Genomic DNA, 22713 nt, shown 5'->3' with positions numbered 1-22713 from the left:
CGAGGCTAAGAGATGTAGCTTTTGATGACCGCAGAGAGCCGAAGAAGGCGACTTCTGACGGATCCTTCTATCTTCGCCTTGCAGTTGTAGCATTTGATTCATGAACGCTGTGGCTCATGCACAGGAGAAGTGTTATAATTAACTATGAGGGATAAATGCATCACACGGCGATTATCCTAATTACTTGAGATATTCTGGAAGTTCACTATAGCATCAGAGCTCTTCTCTGTGTATTTGTTTCATATGGGTCCCTTGGAGACACTAAAACACAACCGCTGTTTTATTTAAATGCAGAGCACCTGAAGTTGAAGTAATTTATTGCATCCACAACTTCATTTACAAGAGGAAAACATCAGTTTCTGCTTGCACAGTTTAAAGAGTTGTGTCACTTAGTGGAGACTCTATTTATTTAAAAATCTATCTAATTGCTCTCACACAATTCGCCCTGTATTTTTAGCGCTTGTAACCCAATCATCACTCCCTGTTCACCTGGCCCGTAGACGAGCCTGCAGGCAAGAAGTCATTTGAAATGTGATTTAAAAATCTGTGAACTTATCCTTCAAAGTGACTCTTTATATTGAACTCACAACAACTCAAAGTTGCGAGCATAATGTGTCTGTGTTGTCAGCCATATTAACAAAGTGAACACACCATTAAACAATGTCATTAACCACCGACTCATGCTAATGTCTTCGTTTAACTATCAATGACGCTTAGCTTACTGGTCTGAAAGGGAAATCTGTTTTCTGGATTATTAGTCCAAAATAGAAATTCAGTGAGCACTTCGAATGTTGTTGTGGTGCTTGAGAGGGTGGGGCACTGCAGTTAAATTGAATTGAAATAATTCAAATGGCAAGGATGGGCAGTGTAGGACTACTTGTGATTGTGTTTATTGATGTATTTGTGAGTGGTTAGCACGGAGTCAATGAATTGGGTGTTGCTTTTATACTATGTTCTTTGCAATATCCCATTTAGCATGCCCATCTAAATGCTAATAAGAAAAAGGCTGTTTTGGAATTGCTCAGTATAACTGATGTGGTAATTCACTGATTGCTAACTAACTGTAACTTTGTGGCAAGTTAAACTTAACATGACACCTGTAACGCTTTGTTTTTATGAAGATACTTTTGCAGCAACTATCATCGCTGTATTTTGAGGCATATATCAGACCAAAACCTTGTCATTCATCTCTTTTGAAGCTTCTCCACACTTCTTTCTCACCACATCGCTCAGATACCTCCCCACAGAGGCGACAGGATGCTCAACAAATATGACCCTGAAAACAACCAAAGAATATTTTTAACACGTTTTTGTTGGCACTGTAGTGACACATGTCATTATGACCTCAGGTCACGCTGTTCTTGCGCGTTCTTGACTCTACCCAGGTGAAGGATCAAAATCATAATGCTTAGTCGGAGGCCTTAAATCCTTCAGCTAGTTTAAAAAACATTGTTGTCGGCTCCTGTGACTTTAGTTTCTTTGTGACATTCTCATTCAGTGGCTATATTAATCAGCCTCAGCCCGTAGGCCCAAACAGATGGCTTTGATAACTCGCTTAAAGCGGTCCAAAACTCTGCAGATAGCGCTACAGTAAACTAAACATCCATCTTTGGCTCTACGCGTTCCATTCCCCATGCAAACAGAGTCATTATACTCACGGCTTGGGGGAAAGATTCCCTGTCACACAGCCTAACCCTCTTCTCTCAAGGATTTGGATCCTTGTCAGCTGTATTTCTTAAACTAGTCAAGTGACACTAATGTTAAGTGAGCGTTACTGGCTCCAGCCACCTTGAATATACAGACATTTAACCCGACTTTTTTTGTCATCTGTTCAAAGTGACATTAAAGCAAACTTTCAAAATCTGTTTCATTTATTCATTTATATTTTAAATTGTTTATTTCCTTTAAAGCGTCGCCTATCGGACTTGAATAACGACGCAGTGCTTTTTACGCCTCTGTCAGCCTGCATTTATTTTAGCACGTTTGCTCAAGGTAAGAGGAAATACAATCACTGCATGGCACAAAATTTTTTTTCTTTTCCTTTAGTCACAGCCTGTTTTATCTTGAAGAATTAGAGTAAAAATAGATACACAAAGTGAGCTCCTAATTAATTTAGGGCCTTTTTGGCTGTGTACGCCTCGTTCGTTGGGTTTCCACTGATGACTTTAAAGTACAGTCAGTTTAATTTAATGCTTTGCTCATCCATTTCATAAGAACAATTACACATCTATAGCACTTTTGATAGATAGCCATCTCATTTCAAGGTGACTCGAGTATTTGAGAAGTAATACTGTATTTAATGTAGCTTCACAAATGACACTTCCAAATTGCTAAAATGTATGCAGTGGCTTAAGACAGCCGGCAGTCCTTAGTCACCGTGAAGTATGTCTTAAATTTAGCTGGTCCTGTATTCAAGGATAAAATTATTTTGGCATTTAGAAGCGAGTGGTTCTGCTCAGAGTTTTGAAGCATGTTTATTGTTATTTTTGTGTATTTTGAGAATGTGGGTAATGACTCAGCAGCCTGGAGCCCAGCTACAGTCAGTGCTGATTAAGCTTAGATTACTTCGTCGTACGGACACACTTGAATGTTTCCATCTGTATGTCTAAGATTCACCGGAACATCTGCCTAAACTCTTTATATGTCATTGCCTTCTCTTGGCTAACATTCATTTTCTTTATTTAATAAACGGCTGTTGTTTATCACACACTGATTCATTGTCATTCAAGTGCTATCCTGTGCAGCAGTCTTCACTCAAAACCCCCCAAATAAAGTCTGTGATTCATTTATTCATCTCATCCTTAATAACTCTTTTTTTTAGCTTGTTTCCTCTGTTTCCTGTAAAACACTCTTTATAAATAATTCTGGATGAACTTGAGTTGACCCTCTCGAAACACAGGTTTACAGTGTACTGTACAAAGAACACATTTCATCGTTACTCATTTCTCTTTGAAGAATCTGAATGTGAAACAAACAAAAATCACAATCAAAATGTAAAATCAGTATAACGCCGCCACCACTGAGCACCGGGGTCTTCAGCAGACCCTAACTGTCACAGTGTGTTAAGCATATGCACACCAGACGCTTATGTGTCCCGTTACAGCAAATAGTCTAAAACACAGGAGAGCAAAATATAATTAGTGATTTTTCTTGTTTCTGAGGTTTTGCCAATATTTTGCAAAGTACTGCATTTTGTGAGTCTTGTCTGTGTTTGTTCATGACAAAAGATGCCATGTAATATTAAGTATAAAGAAATATAGTTGAGAAAGTGAGCATAACAAGAGAGGATGAGATGAAAGCATTGCTCTGATGCTTCAGCCACCCCCAAGTCCTCATTTAACTTCATCAGTCTGTCTGCTTTTCTTACTTTTTGGTAAAAGGCAGCTTACACAACACAGTCTTTATGCACCATCTTTGTTTGGTCAGACTCACATACACTCTTTTGAAAAGGAAAATGCACCTTTTTCAGTTTCAGGGTTTTTCAGGGTTTATAATCTTCAAACAACCTCAGTAGAACAACATATAACATGTTACACGGTGTCATTATTCTTTTAACAAAAGCCAAACCAAACTGAAGAAGCAGTGTGTGAAAAACTAAGCATAGCCCATGCTTCACCGGCACCTTTAGGACCAATAATAAATTTGCTGTATTACTTTATCAGTCTCTCACATCACTGTGGAGGAATTTTGGTCCGCTCTTCTTTACAGCCTTGCTCGAGCTCTCAGAAAGGACTGCTGCAGCATTTCAATCGGGTTGAGGTCTGCACTTTGAGCCACTGGAACACCTTGATTCTTTTCTTTTTCAGCCATTCTGTTGTAGATTTGCTGCTGTGCATGGGATTTATTGTCCCGTTGCATGACCCAATTTAGGCCAAGCTTTAGCTGTTGGACACATTTCACTCTAGAACACTTTGTTATACAGAGGAGTTCATGGTCGACTCTGACTGAAAGGGGCCCACGTTTTGCGGCTGCAAAACAAGCCTGAATCCTCATCCCCCCACCACCATGACTGACAGTTGGTTTGAAGTGTTTGCACTGATATGCTGGGTTTGGTTTTTGCCTAATACAGAGCTGTGCATTATATGGTCTCCACATTGGTCTGTTATGTCCAAAGGACATTGTTCCAGAGGTCTTGTAGTTTGTTCAGGTGCAACTTTTCAAGCCATAGCTATGCTGCCAGGTTCTTTTTGGAGAGAAGAGGCTTTCTCCTGGCACCTCTTCCAAACAAGCCATACTTTTTCAGTCTTTTTTATCTGTACTGCCATGAACTTAAACATTTAGGATGCTAACTGAGGCCTGCAGAGCCACAGTTGTAGCTCTTGGGGTTTTTTTGCAATTTGTCTGAGTATTGCATGAGCTGACCTTGGGATGAATTTGCTGTAATGCCTAATCCTGGGAAGATTGGCAACTGTCTTTAACATTTCTCACTTGTAAATAACCTTTTTTCACTTTCAGAACAGTGTAGTGAATTCCACATTTTACTAACAAACAAAAAATCCCAAGTCCGATCCCAGGAGGAGATGCAAATCCCTTTGTGGCTGCGTCAGGAAGGGAATCTGGAATAAAAAAACCTGCCAAACCAAACATGCATAGCAACCCACTGTGACGACCCGTAGTGAATAAGGGACCAGCCAAAGGTAGCAGTGGGACTGTAGAATAAGGAACTTAAGTTTGTTTAAAAATGGCCTCATAACCCTTCATGGGTTGATGGGCAGCAACAATGGCTCCTCTAAGATCAATGCTGATGTCTTTCCTCCTTGGCTTTACATTAACACACAACTGAATGCTCTGGACCCGAAAACTCAAACCTTCTCCTCTTACAGAGGTGCTCACACTTGCTGATAATCAGTTCATCAAGTGCATTTAGCAGCACCTGGCTGCCTGTTTATCCTCTGAATTCCTTACGGGTGTAATGCTTTGTACATTGTGGCTTCGTTTTTGTTGAATAAATAACATCACGGTGTAAAATATAAATATCTCATGTTCTAGACCAGGTTATATCTTATTATATCCTGATATGTTAAAATGATCGAAATGAAAGAGTGTGTACTTTCTCGTTCACGTGACTCTATTGGTACACTATCAAATTCTCACAAAGACAGTAAAACATTTGCACCTCAGAAAAGTTCACAACCACAACCAACTTCAGAAAAAAAACAGCGTTACAGAATTACGAAAAGCACCGAAAAGATGTCTGACGTAAAAGATTTGGCTGTGCACCTTTAAAAGCAATTCCTTTTTCTCTGTTGATTGTGAGGAGCTATACACCCACATAATAAAACTGCACTTACACCCATATTTTAAAAGATTTTTACATGCGCAATTTGTTTTTCATGGCAAAAGCTGCAGCTATTAGGCCAGTATTCAAATGAGGCATTTGGCAACAAACCATATTTCTCTCACAAGACACTTGCGTTGTTTTTCCCCGACCTAGCTGTATACAACTATTACAAGTACAAATTGGACACAGCTTCATGGAATCCTGAAAACTGGGCAGAGAGTGACTGGTGGGCAGATGGGCAGTGGATAAAGTCTTTTATTTCCACCATTGAGCAGCTCTACACCTTGGATAATAGGAGCCAATTCAGTTCAGCCCATAAAAAGGTTTATCAGTTCCTGTCAGCATGCCCTGCAGGGGTGAGGCGACAAATAACAAGGTAGTGAAAAAGAAAAGTGGTAGGAGTCCAGCTCCCTAACCTGTTCCCCTGTGCCAATGGCCATCTGCATTTTCAAAAAACTCTCATTTCCGCTCATGACTCGAGATAGGAGATTGGAGAGTTAAAAGTCATGTTTGAGCAGCATTAGAAGGAGATACTGAGGTCACGTGATGTGAAGATGCTGCACTCCGTGCATCTTAGCAACGTCACAAAATGTCAAGCACTTTGTAGGCTGCCTGGCAAAAGAGGACTCGCTGTGAGCGTTACGTTTCACCGGATGGTCGATTTTAGAAAATGATTCAATTAAAATTAACATCGTATTTACTGATGTATACAAAAAATAAAGATACAGAGTTACAAGTTGTGTGTTTTAATCATTTGACTGAAAAACTGCTTTGGCAACAAGGTTAATGTTCTTTTGATATTTATATTGCTAAAATAAAATGAGCGTATTTAAAATGTTTAATGATTCGGTCAAAGAGGTACACATAGTCTTCTGCACTTCAGAATATTTATTTCTGGGAAATGATTCTATTCAAGTGCAGGACGATGAACAAACCGTGTCAAATTACAGCCCTCATCCTGATTTGACAAGCTTGTCAGATCTAAACTAAATTTCTGTCTCTACCTGTATATATATTTTTAAAGTGACCTCAAACCCAAATAAACCTGGAGGTTCTCTCCAAAAGCCAAAAATAAGGTTTCACTATAACAGACTAGATTTAAGGAATTACTCAGTTTGAAAAGAAATGTTTTTTTCTGTCAAAATGTAGGCGACTTTCACATGATGCAAAACTTTGATGATGGAGAAGAAGAAATGAGACAAAGTTTGTTTTGTTTTTTTTAATTCTACATTGCATTTTATGTACAGCAAATAGTAATTATATATATATATATATATATATATATATATATATATATATATATAAATTGTATCTATCTGTATATATATATATATACACACATATATATGTGTGTGTGTGAGAGAGTATTATTTTTTCCCCCCTTTTGAGAAGTGTTGGGAGCACAGTCGTGAGAGCTCCTCCACTGCGTTTGCCTTATGCTTGCTGGAATAAATTGGTACCATATGGCACGATGACAGGATCACTCAATCTTCTGTGTACCTGAACACCACATTAATCATTTTTTGGGGGATATTCTTTCCCTTTCATCACACAGGAATTTCCAAATAGCCCCTGCCTTTATTTCTCTCACACATGTAGTGAATTTACATAAACAGAGTACACTCTGCCCTTGTTATAAGCCAGACTATTTGCCCAAGTTGGAGCAGGAGCAAAACAAAATGTTAAGGTTGGGTGTCAGGTGAGACTTTCTTCCTCCTAAACATCTTGACTTACTTTGATTGTGAAACGTTTAGAACGAGGCGCATTTTTTAAATAAATCTTTTCAGATAAACCATAAAATTATCCACATGTGTGTATGCAAATAAATCTCACACATCGCTTTTTTATACAAGTAAATAAATAATAAGTGAATTTTTAAAAGATTTCCACAGATGATCAAATGTTTGCACAGATTTTTTTTTTTTATCAAAGTAATAATCATAACTGTTACTTTAAATGTAATTATTTGCACCTACCTTTATTGAATTGCTATGATGAAATTCCACATGTATGAACATAAAGCTCCTTCCACTAATTCAGCCTAAGAGTTTATAGACAGAGAAAGGTGAAGTGAGTAAAAAAAGGGTGGAGTGGCCCAGAGGTGAGAGAGACGAGAGAGAGAGAAATGGAGAGAATGAAAGAGGGAGAAGTGGGACAAAAGAGAAAGAGTGGTCTTTATAGCAATGTCCGCTTGATGAATCAGACATGTCTTATTTGTTGGCTGCACTGCCAGGGAATTTGCATTGATTATTTTCCCCTCAACAGATACATTTAAATCAATGTGGCACAGCACAGCCAGAATAGTGTGAGAAAATGTGCTAGGCACACAGTGAAGCCCGGAGCTTTAACCTTGGTCAGACAGGAGGAGCCACAGCTCCCCCTTCATGCCAAACAGATGAGATCAGGACTGAAAGCAGGACAGCACCATCTCTGATCTCCCAGTGAAAAAACAATCCCCCTCCTTCCACCCGTAATAATATTTCTACGGGCCAATATGTCTTCATTACACTGCAATTTTTCATATGCAGATGTGCCAACTAGTGTTTTCCCCTAGTTTTACAAAAGGATATATTTTGCTTTACACATCACAGTTTTGCTTTTGTTCTGCTTTTTTCCCTCTCAACACTTCTTAGAGGTTGCTTATGAAATCATGTTTTTATTGCTTTGTCTGTATTTACACATGCTTTGTATTTATAGTTTTTTTCCCCCAAGAATACAAAGAGGTCAGCAAAATTAGTTTGTTGTCATTTAACATTTACAGGAGGAACTGCTTTATTCGGCTCCGCATATCCATGTAACTGTATCTGCTTTGCAGTGGTAGGCATCAATGTGGTTTGACAAATGCAAAAAAACATTTTCCAGGCTTTCCTTATTTACAAGGTCCAGAATAGACTGTTGCATATTTTCTAAATGTTATATTAAATGTGAAATCCCATCTTTAAAACACAGCTCAGGTATGATTTGCACTGCAAGTATTTTTCTTTCCTGACAAAAAAGCAGGGTGTCAAGACTTCTTGAAATACGCTGTCAAAGATGTACTTTTATTTGTAAAAACGAGCTTCTCAAAGACAACAAATGCTGTATTTTTGTGAATAAATAAGCACGATTTGCATCATCCTTTCACCACTCTATGGTGACACATACACTGTTGCTCAGTAAATGTATTTGATCATCTGGTATTTGCAAGCGAAAAAGTAGGTTAGGTTATTATTTACTATCACAGATGCGCTGGCTTTAATGCAGACCCAGTGTGGATCACTGCTAATGCTCCATCACAGGGTCAGGCTTAAATAACACTTTGATTGAAGGTTTTTTGTCTCCTGTAATAAAGTCCTGTGCTGCCCTCTTGCAGTATGTTAAACTATGTGATTGCAGGGTGCCAGCAGCGTGACATTGTGAAATTAACATGTTGCAAAAGGCAACGTCTATTGTATGTTTCCAGTTTAAGAGAAAATCAGTTTTTCATTAATGTTGTGCTTTTTTCTTTTTCTTTTTCCCCCCATTTTCCAGATTTGTAAGCTGTGGGCTCTAAATTATGAATTTCACATTCTAATTGGATTGGCTATTTTTAACACGCATGCCCAAGATGCACACATACACCACAGACCACTCCTGCTGCCTCTCTTTTCCTGTCTCTCTCATTCCCCATCTCATTGATAATTTCTCCTGGAGCTTCAGCCTCTCACAGTGAGATCAAAGTGCCTGTCACACACTGCCAGTGGAGGATGGTTCAGGAGCATCACCCTACAATATATTATTCCTCTGTGGATGATGAAAGAGTGTGTACTGGGGTGGAGATGACGCTGTTACGAGGCAAATGCAGCAGGGGGCATGATATTAGGCAAACCAATCCACTCCTGGGCTGACCGTTACATTAGGGCTCTAAAGTTAAATTAACCCCTGAACGTGTTACTGGCAAATACGCCAGCATCTCAGAGAGATTTACTGCAAGTGTAAATTTGCTGCTGCGTGCGCTGCTACAACAAGGACCTTCATTTTAGAAAAAGAACAGGAAGTGCAATGATTCATATTTTGAGCCCGTTTTGATAACAACTGGTGGCAACAAATTATGCAAAGTTTGCTGACTATTTTTTTTCTTGCGTCAAGTTGTTTGTTTGATTTTTTTCCTCTTCGAAGAAAAAAAAGAAAAGAGAGGCTTTCCGATATCTCCTGACTGTCTCTCTTTTCTCTGAAAGGCACATCTTAAGTCTGACTAAAGCATACACTCGTCTCTCCCCTAGGGTGCAGTGGCAGCGGTGCAGAAAAAGTGAACTGCCGAGGACCCCACTGTTTAGCAAACACTCCTACTGAGGGGAGGAATTAATTATTCAGAGCCAAGGACCAAGGCAGCCCCATTTGATTGCACCACAAAAGAAAGGTCAGAGCTTTTCATATGAGGAACCTCCTGGTTGTGCATCCTGTCAGCTGAGGGGACGTGTGTAGGATATAGGGCTGAATGGCAGCTTGGCTAACGGCTCAATTAAAGGGACACAAATTTCTAGGTGAGTGTGTTCACCAGATATGCGGCAAACAACAGGTACAATGCAATTTCACAAAAAAAATATGATTAGCAGCAGAAGAGAAATGGGTGATTGTGCCAACTCTGCAGGAGCTGGAGCAGAAGAGAAAGAAATACGCCTATTTTATTTAGGAAAAAAAGAAGAATGCTGCTGGTGAGAATAATTAAAAAGTTATGACCACTGAAATCAGCTTTTGTATAAATTTGAAAAAAAAAAATCATTTCATTTTCCTTCTTCGCAAGTTAGCAAATGATCCATTACCGTTTGAATTGTTAATAGGCAATAATGGACTTCACATTTAATTAATAACATATTATTTAATTTTGTGCAAAATGACCTTCTAAAGACTGAATTATTAGCTTTCAAATACTGCAAATACAGTGTGGACACTTGTGGCAATTAATTGAGTCGGTGAAAGTTTAGTGCCAGGCTCCCCATAGTGTGATCGTCTGCATAATCCGATCGAATTTCACCAAGAAAGGCACGCGTTTTTTTCCCCCAGTCGTGGTAAAATGCCTGATTTTCATCGAGTCCCTTCTCTCCACTCTAAATTCACAATGCTTAGCTCACAGAACAGACCATGAACATAGCAGTGCCGCAAAATCCAGCTACAGCATCCTTGGGGTTTATGGAGTAAATCTGCTGTCAAAGTAGAATACTGTTGAGGCCTCTTGGTCCGTTACTATAGGTTATAATCTCTAAAAACTATGGACTAGTGAGCCCCAGCAGGGTGGAGGATGGAGCCGGGAGAGCAAATTCTACAACCATGCAACAGGGGGTGCCTCTTCACTCACTATTGGTGAGTGTGCGCTCCACACCAGAAACCGAACACTTCTATTGGCTCTCTTCAACACCCTGTGAGCCAATCGTGTATGGCCCAGCTCAACCATTCCATAGAAACCAGGCCTGCACCAGTAATGACATCAACTACTCCATTGAGCTCCAGTCTTCACCCAGTAACTCACACTATAGTGCTCAGTGTGTCTGCAAAAGGTCAAAAAGTAAAATGACAAAAATGTGAGGAATGCAACCTCACAAAATCAGCAACCTTTGAATGTTTTTAGTATTTAGTATTTAGTATTTATTTATTTATTGTCATTGTCAAGAACAATGAAATTGCGTTTGGGGCTTCCATACAACCCAAAAAAAAAAAGAACATAAATATAAAAATGTTGTGTAAAAAGAAAAAAAATATCGGTGGTCTAATTGCAGGTAATCAGTCAGTAGGTTGTGTGTGCTAACTGTGGTGTCTTCACCTTAACAGTATGAATTAGCTCATTGATTTATGCTGCTGGAGCATTATGGCTGAATAGACAGATACAGATAGTAAAGGGGATAGGTCCTTTCTGGGATGATTTCTTGCAGATGGTTCAGCCATTACATCTTAGTCTCTCAGACCATTAATTTCCCAGGTAATAAACCCCTGTGTTGTTAGCAGGTCCCCTTCCCCCCTGCACCCTGTGCCGCGGGATGCAGCCGGGTGTAGCTTGTGAGTAGTTGCCAAATGGAGATGACAGTTTGCTCCATTGTTCATCAGTGAAACCATGGAGCCATGCTGAGTCTATAGCACATGGATGAAAAATTAAACTCAACACCAAAAAATTAACGTGTTGTAATACAGTGTGTTATTTCCCCCCACAGAGATTTCTATCACTGCTTCAGGTCTGCCTCGAACGCGTCCAATAGGGCTTGACAGATATAAGATTTTGCAGACATATTTAATATTGAAATTACAGACAGATGAAATTTTGCATCAATATTCTAAATGTATCAGGACAGAGAGGCACAGGAAAAAGTAATTAGACATAGACACCAAAGTCTTGGGCGAAGCCTCATGTTCTAATTTAAAGTTTTTATTTCCACTTTCTAGATTTAGAGTTTCTCACTTACAGTAATCATGCAGTGTCAACGGAGATCTCTGTATCTGCTTAATTATTAGCATACAGATTTTTCTTTTTCTTTTGATTGTTTTTCTGCTCTGCTTCAATTTCTTCACAGAGGTGAGAGGAAATATTAAATTACTTTTCCCCCTTTAATATGGGCTCACTAACTTCTGGATGCATCGCATGTTTTTATGAGGGATCGCAAACAGCACAAGGTCTAAACTTACCGTAAGCACCTACAAATTCAGCTGCATTGAAAAGTATTATATCCTTTCACTAAAGCTGAGCGGGTTCGGTTCATGTTCTTTTCAGACAGATGTAGTGCAGCAAAGAAAGGCCAAAGTGAGAATTTATTCAGGATGGCCCAGGCATTATCTGCAATAGTGAGTGAGTGTAACCCTTATCAACTTTGAAGTCAGGGAAAATGCATGAGTCGGTGGGAATGTGAACGCTTTTCTTCCTGATAGCACAAGTATTTCATCACATTTTACACCAGAATATACTGTACTGTTGGCTACTTTCAGTGCTCCAGCAATCCAAAGGCTAGCAATCGACTGTGCCAAAAAAAGAAAGAGAGGGGGGAAGACAATCTAACCTTGATTGTCAAACACTCCTTTGCTGTGCCAGCCTCATGAACTGAGGCAAAACAGCAACACAATCTACCCACTCATAACACAAGCGAGGATCTCTGGAGCAATAAACTGATTCTGAGAGCTCTCATCAATCTTTAATCCTTCCTCAGGCTCCGTGGGGCCGCAGTGAGTAAAAACCTCCCTGCAAAACCAGAACGAGGCCGGAATCTGGCACATTCAAGGTTCAAGCAAAGGCCTGGAAGACTTGTTCATGGGGCCAAATCAACTGAGGAGACCTTTTAACGCTTCATATCCAAGGGCTGAGACATGTGCCAATACTCATCACTTGTCTACAGCAAAGGTTTTAAGGGAAGGGTCATCAGAGCTTTGTGGTAGGTCGGGAAAAAAAATATGTTACGGGATTTTTAGAGGACGTATTTAACCTTGGTTATCTTCTCTGATACAAAGAAGATTACGTATACGTAAAAATCCGAAAATACAACCACAGGCTGTATTGAAATTAGTAAATACATTCACTTTGCAGTGCACTAAAACGAAATGGACCCGGGTATTGACAGCAAATAGTTAATCATTAGTTGGAAGGAGCATTAAAGTAAAGTTGCCTGGTGTTGTGTGGGCTTTGGCACTACATCCCAGCATCCAAAAGTCAAGGACACATTCTAAGCTGATACGAGAGAGGACAATCTAAACAACTATCTGTGTCATCGTACCAAAGCCACAAACATAGCAGCTGCGTGTAGCCTGTGAGTTGTTGCCAAAAGGATATGACAGTTCGCTCCACTGTAGATCAGTGAAACCAAGGAGCCTTGCTGAGTCTAGAGCACAACGATGAAAAATTAATTCAGACACCGAAAAAAATTAAGTGCCTCAGGAAGAGTGTGTAGTCTGTCCCCAGAGGTTGTTCTCGTCCCTATTCTGAGTGGTACGGGGCAGCTTGTAATGCGACCTAAGTAAGTGTCTGCTGACTGAAAGTCTGAGCTTTAGTCCCACCATATGTTTTCCCACCAGTATTTTACAACTCGGTATATCCGAGCAAGTGACTACAATGCAAACGCAGCGTATCGAGGTGGCCTTAAAGGTCTGCTGAAATTAGCGCGTGTATGTCTGTTTAAGAGGAAGGCTCAAAGAAAAATGTCCTGCTTCCAGGACACACAAAAACATTGGTTGGACACCATTTGAAAAGTAAGGCCACGCAGTGAGTGGGCTTTGGCACTAGCATCCAGAATCTCAACGTCAAGGACACAAACGAACAGGATATGGCAGGGGCCAGTCTAACCATCTGTATCGTCACACTAAAGCCGCAAACAAACCTGTTTACTTTTCATATTAGACAAAATACCAAACTCTCTAGAGTAAAGCCAGACAACCTCCACTGGCCTTTCTAGCTAATTTGTATCTAAACTTGCCCCGACATAGCTTGGTTTTCTGTTGAGGCTCGTCTCATAAAGATATAACAAGTTAGACTGGGGAGGCAGCGGGAGGGAGTCCACGCTAGTTCACCCACTGCAGAAGCAAAGCAGGTGGCCAAGTTGGTGACAATGAACAGACAGCATTGGTGGCCTAATTTCTTCATGTCAAACAACACCATATGGCTCCTCTGCTCCCCTGTACCTATTTAGAAACTGCGTCCGCATAAGTATGCAAGTATCATAGTCTTCACAATTAATTAAAAAAGGGAGGTAAGAGGATGCACTTCATTGTATATACTGTAAAAGATGTACAATTAAGGAGGGGGAAAAAAAGAAAACATATCCCCCCAGGTATTTAGGCTTTATGCATGCCACGTCCTTGAAAGCAGCAAAGTTTCAACAGACAGTGTTCTTTTTTTTTTACCCCCTCGACACATCCTCAAATTTTGCATAAAATTGAGACAAGGCCTCTTACAGTTGTAGAGCACTCGTTTGGAAAAAAAGTGGAATATATTCAATTAATCCCTCTGACCTCTGGTAAATGTTTCAGAAGATGACAAGAAATCCTTGCTTTCCAGTCGTCCGCACTTGATCGCAACTTGAAATCGGTTTACAAAAAAAAAGTTGTACATTTGTTTTTTATCACTACATTATGTAAAAACACACCGCTTTAGACGCTGGAATAACAGTTATTAATGTTCAAGGATGAGTCAACCTTCTCAGCATTTTCATAGATAATAGTTTGAAATACAATGTCTTTGCTGCTGATGTCAACAGTCAGCCAGCTAAACTAAAATGATATTTAAAACATATCACCAGAAAAGCTTTAATGATGTTGGCCAGTGATTCTGTGACAGCTCTGCTAACAGAAGTGAAAGGCTCTGTTTATACCCAACCATGTGACTAATGGCAGTGATTGCTGACACAAACTTTCTCAAAGCAGAGGTGGTGACAGGTAACAAGGTAAACTATGTGCACGGAGACAGGCCGACTCCTTAAGTGGCAGCAAAAGAATATTGCGCCATATGGTTCCATATGCTGCACGCAGCACTGGAAGCAGATCCATTACAGTTTATATTCAATGCAAATTATTTAAATCCCATAACAGAGTCTGCTGTTTTTGTTTTGGATCATATCTATTTCATTAGGTGTCTAAAATTCATTAAAAAATGGGTTTATACGCGAGTGGTCCCACTCTCATTTAACGTGTGTGCTGCACCATTTGTGGCACCACATAAGAACTGTTTCCATTTAATGTTTTATTCCACAAAAAATGCTCACTTATTCAGATGTGAGCATAAAAACAGGAAAATATGAAATGAGAGACCTAATCAAAACATATCCAAAGTTGTAACAGTTATTATGCCTGTTATGATTATAGCATTTAATCCAGTTAATTTGAATTCCATTTATGTCGACCCCCTCGGGATTATTCCCAGGTGTCATCTTAACACAGAAATAAGACCGCAGACAATAGCAGAAAGTTTTCAGTGAGAAAGAGTTGAAGGGCTCTTGTCACCCCCCATGGGTTCCCAGCAAAATCTTTCAGCAGGGGACGAATAAAGCAGAAAATGGGTTTGTGCAGCATACAATAGCACACAGATAACTAGAAGGACAAGTATTGAAAATGTCCAATGGGGACGAGTTTGCAGAAATGCCTTGGTTCTGCACGACTGTGGAATGCCTGGTTCTTAATGGCACACTAGTGGGGGTCACCATTAAGTGACAAAACAATATCAGTGGGGAAACATTTGCATCACGGTGTACAAATATGCAAGTTGTCAGGCATAGAAAGCCTGGCCTTTTCACTGTGACAGCAATCCCTTTAGGTGTGAGGCGAGTGCAGTTCAGTGGCGCAGGGGACAGCAAGAGATTTGGTGGTGGGGAACCGGTGGGACTGCGGAAGTTGCATGCAGTGAGGTGTGTGTCAGGGCGCCAGAGACAAAGAAATGATTACACACAATGAGTGGAGCAGAGTACATGCTGACACTAATGCAGTCCGAGGGGAGACACGAGACAGAGCACTTGTGACAACTGTGAGAGGGTGACGCTCCTCTGACAGACAGCATCGGGGGTAACAAATAAAACAAATTTGGGTTTTTTTGGTTTTTTCATTTGCTTTTTGTTTGTTTGTTTTTATAAAAACTACAAATAAACCTGAAACAGGCCGCATAATCGAAATGTTGCCTCAACAATGTGACATAAATGAATAAATCTTTTTCAGGGTTTCAGCTTAAAAGGTTACACATCTGTACAGTTGCAGTACAAACAATGTGATTTCATACAAAGAGCTGCACAATCACGTGTGTGGTGAACATAACAGCACGTCTGAGGCCGCCATGTTGCTGCAAAATGTTAAACATTTGAATCCTTCTAATATTTAAATGATTGACTGTTTAAGGTGTCCTTGGCTTCTAATGTTACAGCACTGGTTAACGTTACTTAAATAAAGAAATGTACCAAATGTTAATGTCAATAAATGTTACCATTAAGGAAAAAGGAGCTCAGACAGTCTGACGTAGTCAGAAATATACTTGCTATCTACACAGACGGGCTCCTCTTATATACAATAACATAAATGGTTCTTATATTGCATTTTTCTGCTCCACTTGAGCACTCAAGATGCTTTATACAACATGCATCATTCATACATTCAAATAAACACTTTTTTATGTGTCTAAGTGCTTTCTGCCTAACATTCACACTCGGGCTAACGCACTGCCAGCAACCCTGGGTTCAGTATCTTGTCCAAGGATACTTGTATACCAGAGCAGCTGGGGATTGAACCACCAACCTTTCAATTAGTAGATGACCTGTGCTACGTCCTGAGACACAGCCAACCAAACATATCACGTATATATTGTAGGGGACCGTGCCAATAGGTTATGGAGTACACAGGACAATAGTTTAATTCACAAGTCATTAATATGCTTAATACTAAGCATACTTGCATTCAAGCTGTAGCAGAGAAAATCTCCATTATTTCAAAAAGATTTTTTAAAATCGTTGTCAGGTCTGCAATTATGGAAAGTACAGAAATGCACAGTCGCTACTGTACAGATCAGATGGCAGCTTTCAAGTTGTCTGCTTCACTGAACACAGCGAACGAACCTTCACCACCTCTTCCAAAAAGATATAATTGTAATAAAAAACATGCAGCACAGCTGTAAAGTACTTTGTTTGAGATCGGTAAAGGCAGTTCTAACTTTACTGCAGCTCTGAACACTTTGCTCAAAGGATGTGTGTCATAAAGACTTTACAACTTCTAATTAAATTTGATTCGGAACAAATGAGAATGTTGCACCATCATGAAGTCTGACAGCACATTACATATGCAGCCCTATTATTGATTTTACTGAGTCTACTTGTGTGAGTTCCTCTGGGCCAGCCTCCATCTCTTTATGACAGATGGGGATCCTGATGTGCTCCTGACTGCATCTCACTTAAGGGGTGTGCTTAGGTGCATGCTGTTTGTTAAAACAACACCTGTCTGCGACTATGCGTGCGAGCAGTATTCAAGAACTTCTGTACAAGTACCTATCACCAAGTGTGACACCACCGTGGCTGAAATTGTGGCATTTCTGTTCCAAGTCACCTCATCAAGCATAATTTAACTGAAAATCAAACAGCAAACAGCTCAGCTTTGAATACTTCATGCTTTAATAAATATGCGAGGAAGGATTTCGAAAACAGTTGAAGAATAGCAGATTGCAGTGACCTAAATAAATAGTTCACATCAAATTCACTGCATTCCCAGGAACTAGAAAAGTGTAATTTTCACATCAAACCCGCGTCCTCTTTCTTCAGAAACACGAGGACAGAATGAATAGAAAAGATTATCGCATTGCACAAAGATGCTTTAAAGTACCCACATAACACGCACAGCAGAGTGGCGTAACCTCTGCAGATTCTTTGATACCACACGCATATTTCTGAAAAAAAAAAAGCCTATTCCTCTTTCCACTTTTCTTCCTTGCTGAACACGTAAAAATGCAACCATGCATCAACTCAGTAAACACCTTACTCATTGCAATAAAACAAAAATGCAGCAGCCAAAATACATTTGGACTTTAGACAAAGCCTCAAACTGTGAGTCACATCGTGATGCAACCAGAGAAAATATTATTCCAGAAACTGAAATGAAAAAGTTGAGCGGTCAAAAGAGAATTTTAAAACGCATGCTGAAATGATTTCTCTTGCTCTGTGCACATATCTCAGAAAGCATCTTTGGACAGTGAGAAGAGAAGTGATGCTTGCAACTTTCTACAACACAACTTTAGTCTACAGATTTTATGATAATGACTCTTTATATAATGATCATTAGAATATTTGAAACCTCTGGGTTAAAGTTCCAGACATTAATCACTCTACATGGTTTAAACAACAAGCTGCATGAACACCTTTATCCTCTACACCAAATTAGGGAACTATTGTCTACGTTACTGAATGCCTAGTGCATTCCTTAAGGAAAGTTTAATCTATTTACAAATACTGTCATACAGTAAGCCCAAAGGCAACAATGTCACGCTGAGAAGAAGAATTACCTCTGCAAGTGACAGAGAATTTCTATCAAAACATAATGATATTCTTTATTTTAAATGCACACACAAGGCTTCAAGAAAGGACTAGCCCTCCCTAAATGCCAGTCAAAGTGTCACTGTAAGCTCTGCTCTCTTATGACTCCTGACTGGGAGACACTTTTGGGAAAATCAACAAAGGAGAACTCTTCATCATCTTGGCAGGTAGGTCTCTTCACAAATTACCTTTTCCCCTCCATCCGTCACACAAGGGAGTTCACCTGCATCTGTAGCACAATGCTCTGCTGCTCGCTTCTTTAACATCCCACATCTCTACAGCTCATCTCATAAAATATTGCTTCATTATGTCTTGAAATAATGTCACAAATGCTCCACATGTGAAAGACACCGGGGAGAACACACACACACACACACACACACACACACACACACACACACACACACACACACACACACACACACACACGTGTATATATATATATATATATACATATATATGTAAATATATATGTATATATGGTTTATGGGGTTTTTTTGGGTTTTTTTTTTGTGTGTATATTAAAATTTAATAAAGTTTGAGTCATAAATATATATATATATATATATATATATATATATATATATATATATATATATATATATATATATATATATATATATGCAAAAGTCCTATTGCACTTATTTAGGTTTCTCCAAACCAGTGACCTACTAAGCACTTGTTTTTTGTATTGATGGACACTAAACACAGCTGGTGAACCAAAGGTTGCAATCATGTGGTTTAATTTGCCCTTGAAAACAGGCCTGTGTCAGCCTTTATCCAGGTTGCTCTACACCTCTTTCACATACCACATCCAATGAATGAGAAAGACTAATAAGCAGCAAGCATCACCCAGTGGACTTGTCTAATTGGGTCAATCAACATCATCACCTCCTATAGCAGGGAAAGAGCGAGAGCATTCAGTATGTCAGAGGTGCTGCTCAGACCACTGCAAATGAACAGGCAGACGCGTGTGGATATTATGATATGGGTCTGTGATTAAAAGAAAAAGTTTCTGATAGTCTGGCGGTGACATTGCATATCTTCTTGGCCTTCTTTCGATCTGACATCTCTTTACGCAACTCCCCCCCCCCCGTGCTTTGAGAAAAGGAATGTTTTAGTTAAAATGTGAGAAAGATACTTGCATGTCCACAACCCCCCTGTGGTGGACTCCCATAAGACTTGTGATTCTAGAGCTTCTTGTCCAGTGCTTTTCATGCCGATGGACCAAATGTGGAGGAGTGCAGCTGCCATTCAGGCAGCGTAATATGCAGTGATGCATGTGTTTTTCATAAGGCTTTTACTGCTCGCTTCAAATTGAAATATTGCATCAGAATTGCACTCGTACTTAAAATACAATCAAAGCACCCGAGGCTAGGTGTCAGCACAAGATAAAGATGACAGAAATTACTGCTTGGTAATTCAAACATCTTATCTGTTATAACTCTGCTTGGCAAGAGTTAATCTGACATTGCAGAAAGCTGTCATGAGTGCGACTTATGCTGTACTGTATGAAGGATGCATGTACATGATGATAAACAAGTTTTTACGCACATGTTCTCACTATATTTTTTTAATGATCTGACCTAAATCACATAAGATATATGTTTGTTAGACTAAAGAACAGAAACAAATCTTTAAACCCATTCCAAATATTTAAAAAATGCTTGTTTACAGATTTACAGAACTGTTACAGATTAAACCAGCAATGTTTGAACAGCCAACCACAAAAACAGTGTGAACGAGCAGAAAACGTTGAAATGGAAACTAGACAATAGGCAAGCTAGGCAACCGCATCCAGTTTGGGCCAGGTTTAGAAACATTGTGCAACTGAAGCACTGGTGTCATCAGTAAAAAAATGACAACACAGATGGCCCTGCTGTCCGCAGGGGAAACACCATACAGGCTGTACTGGGTTTAAATATAGCATAAGCAATCATATCGGAAAAGTCGGAAACAATTAATTACTCCAGTAAGGTATTTTTAAAAAAGTTTTCACTTCATACATTGCAGCAAATTAAAATGTGTTTATGGAGCATTTTATGGAAGGTGAACTCCAAAAGAGGCAATTTCAGTAAGACATTGGTCATAAAACCTGAAGTCACCAATGTGTGTGTCTCTCTTTGTGTGTGTGTTTCTCTATGTGTGTGTGTTTTGAGCTTTTATCTATCTATCTATCTATCTATCTATCTATCATCTATCTATCTATCTATCTATCTATCTATCTATCTATCTATCTATCTATCTATCGACATTGGGTGTTTATGAGATGATTGTCTAGGGGCTTGTATATCTTCTGTCCTTTACAGTAGCAGACTGTAGGTTTGACCAGTTTTCCAGGGTGCTTGGTGGGTAATTTATATTCTTGTATGTCCTTTGTGGGGCCATACCTTCATTTGCCAGATTCCCTGTTGTTCTTGTGGCTAAAGATATTCCTTTCCCTTATAAGTAAGTAAGTCATAGACACAATTTTATTAATATAGAAAAGTATGTTGAAATATGCAAACCAGAGCAAAATAGTATAAAAGGCACTGATCAAAAATGACTGCTCTGGACTAAGTTAATATAATTTAGTTTTGTTATAAAGATCGCAGCTGACAGAATCCAAACTGTAGCCAAACAGACAAAAAAAAGCAACATATTTTTTGTTTTGTTTCGTATTGAATGACTTAAAATGTCCTCTTTCAGTGCTTTGCACTGTGTTACAAATGTGAGTAATAAATATTGTGTTAAGTCCATGTGGAGAGCAGAAAAGCTAGACAAACAGTCAGTGTAAAAGTGACTGAACCTTCCTGACATCTGATTGCCACTGTCAGCCACAAGGCCCTTAAATTTTTAACCAAACCTTTTGTACTCTAGAGCAGTAAAAAATTAATCACTACTCAACATGAGAAAATTACTCTGCCTTCTTTTTATTTTTTCCCTTTCACTTTGGCTGTGGCCATTAATAGCGCAGTCACTGTTGCCCGGACAGCGTGTAATTCCTTTTGACTTTCCTTTCCATTTGCCTGGAGGATAAAGTAGTTTAAAACATTTCTGCACACAGAAGCATGGCTAACAGGTAATCTATCTAATTATGGCAAGGGAGGGGTTCCCCTGTAAAATATTGAAGAGCTTCCATAACCTTTGTTTCACCCTTTCTGTACACAACCCCCTAAAACAGACATAGTCTTAATGGTAGGTTGGGCCTAAAGGTTGGAAGTGCAGACAATTCAAGCTAGCCAAGTGGAAGAATAGGAGCTGATCAGCTGTTTGTTACCATGGTGTCATTTCAAAGACCGTCCAATATCACGATAATTGCATGAGATAATTGAACTGCATGATAAGAAAAGTAAAACCAATACAATAGCCCTGCAGTATAAAGTATTGCTGTTGGCATGTTGGGGAGATTTTGATTTGATGTTGGACTGCATCACACTCTGATGAGCTTCTGTCTGAGTTTCCTTCAGCAGGAGGAAAGAAACAGTCAGACACTTGTATTTTAACTGTAACATACAGAGATAGTACTTTTGTTTTTATAATATGTAAGAGAGAGTGCTATGTACAGTTTTATTAATTTATTTAAAAATCTTATTAATATTAATTATATAATATTAATTAATATTAAAAAAATACACAATCTTCCTTTTTATTATCTGCACCTCAGATAATTTACTGTCTTACATGTACGTGTTGTAGGCAAATATTTAGCCTATTGGGGTGGTTAGCACTCTTGTCTCACAGCAAAAAGATCCAGGGTTTGAATCTGGATGGGGCCTTTCTCCCGTCTTATTAAATGCATGTTCTTCCTGTGCATGCGTGGTGTTCCTCCCGGTACTCTGGCTTCCTGCCACAGTCCAAAGACATACATGTGTTGGGTTAATTGGTGGTTCTAAATTGGCTGTAGGTGTGAATGTGAGTATGAGTGGCGGTCTGTCTCTTAGTGTTCGCCCTGCAAAAGATTGCCTGTCAAGGGTGTTCCCAGCCTCTTGCTCTGCAGCAGCTTGGATAGGCTCCAAGCCCCCAAGCAACCAATTGACAAGCGGTTAAGAAAATGGATAGATGGATGGATGTCCATTATACATCCATCACTGTTTCACTGGAACACTGGAGAGTGCTGAGATAATGTTAATAAACACGTCATTGACGCGAGGTTGATCTGCAGCCTTACTGTAGTGGAGGCAGGAACAGAACACACCTTTTCTCTAAGCAGTCCATCATAGCATCATTGCCATAAGCTGAGAGACCCAGAAAAATGACAACTTGTATCTACAGATTGTCCGGTTTATTGGAATAAAGAAGTTTTCTTATTCATTAGAACATTATTGTGATAACAGTTGCTCCATGTGTTAGTGAAACATGTTATGGTTTATTAAATAGTCCACAAAAATACAAATTCACGGTCTCACTTCCTTTCTTATTCTTAGCAAGTTACTATACTATGCCCTTTGACATGTCCACAGTCAGGCATTA

At 39.4% G+C, this 22713-nt stretch overlaps 1 long non-coding RNA gene across 1 annotated transcript in view; it reads right to left on the bottom strand.

The window, feature by feature from the left end:
• Positions 1-22713, bottom strand: part of LOC101470939 (uncharacterized) — a 63621-nt gene that overhangs the window by 20167 nt on the left and 20741 nt on the right. Inside the window, exon 2 of the long non-coding RNA XR_191443.2 lies at positions 7258-7322. This is a non-coding gene — a long non-coding RNA (uncharacterized LOC101470939). The remainder of the gene's footprint in view (positions 1-7257; positions 7323-22713) is intronic.

The sequence above is a fragment of the Maylandia zebra genome, linkage group LG15 (assembly GCF_041146795.1).
Source record: "Maylandia zebra isolate NMK-2024a linkage group LG15, Mzebra_GT3a, whole genome shotgun sequence".
In the NCBI taxonomy this organism is placed as follows: Eukaryota; Metazoa; Chordata; class Actinopteri; order Cichliformes; family Cichlidae; genus Maylandia; species Maylandia zebra.
Note: the sequence above shows the minus strand (reverse complement) of the source record. Positions and strands in the feature narration are given on the sequence as shown.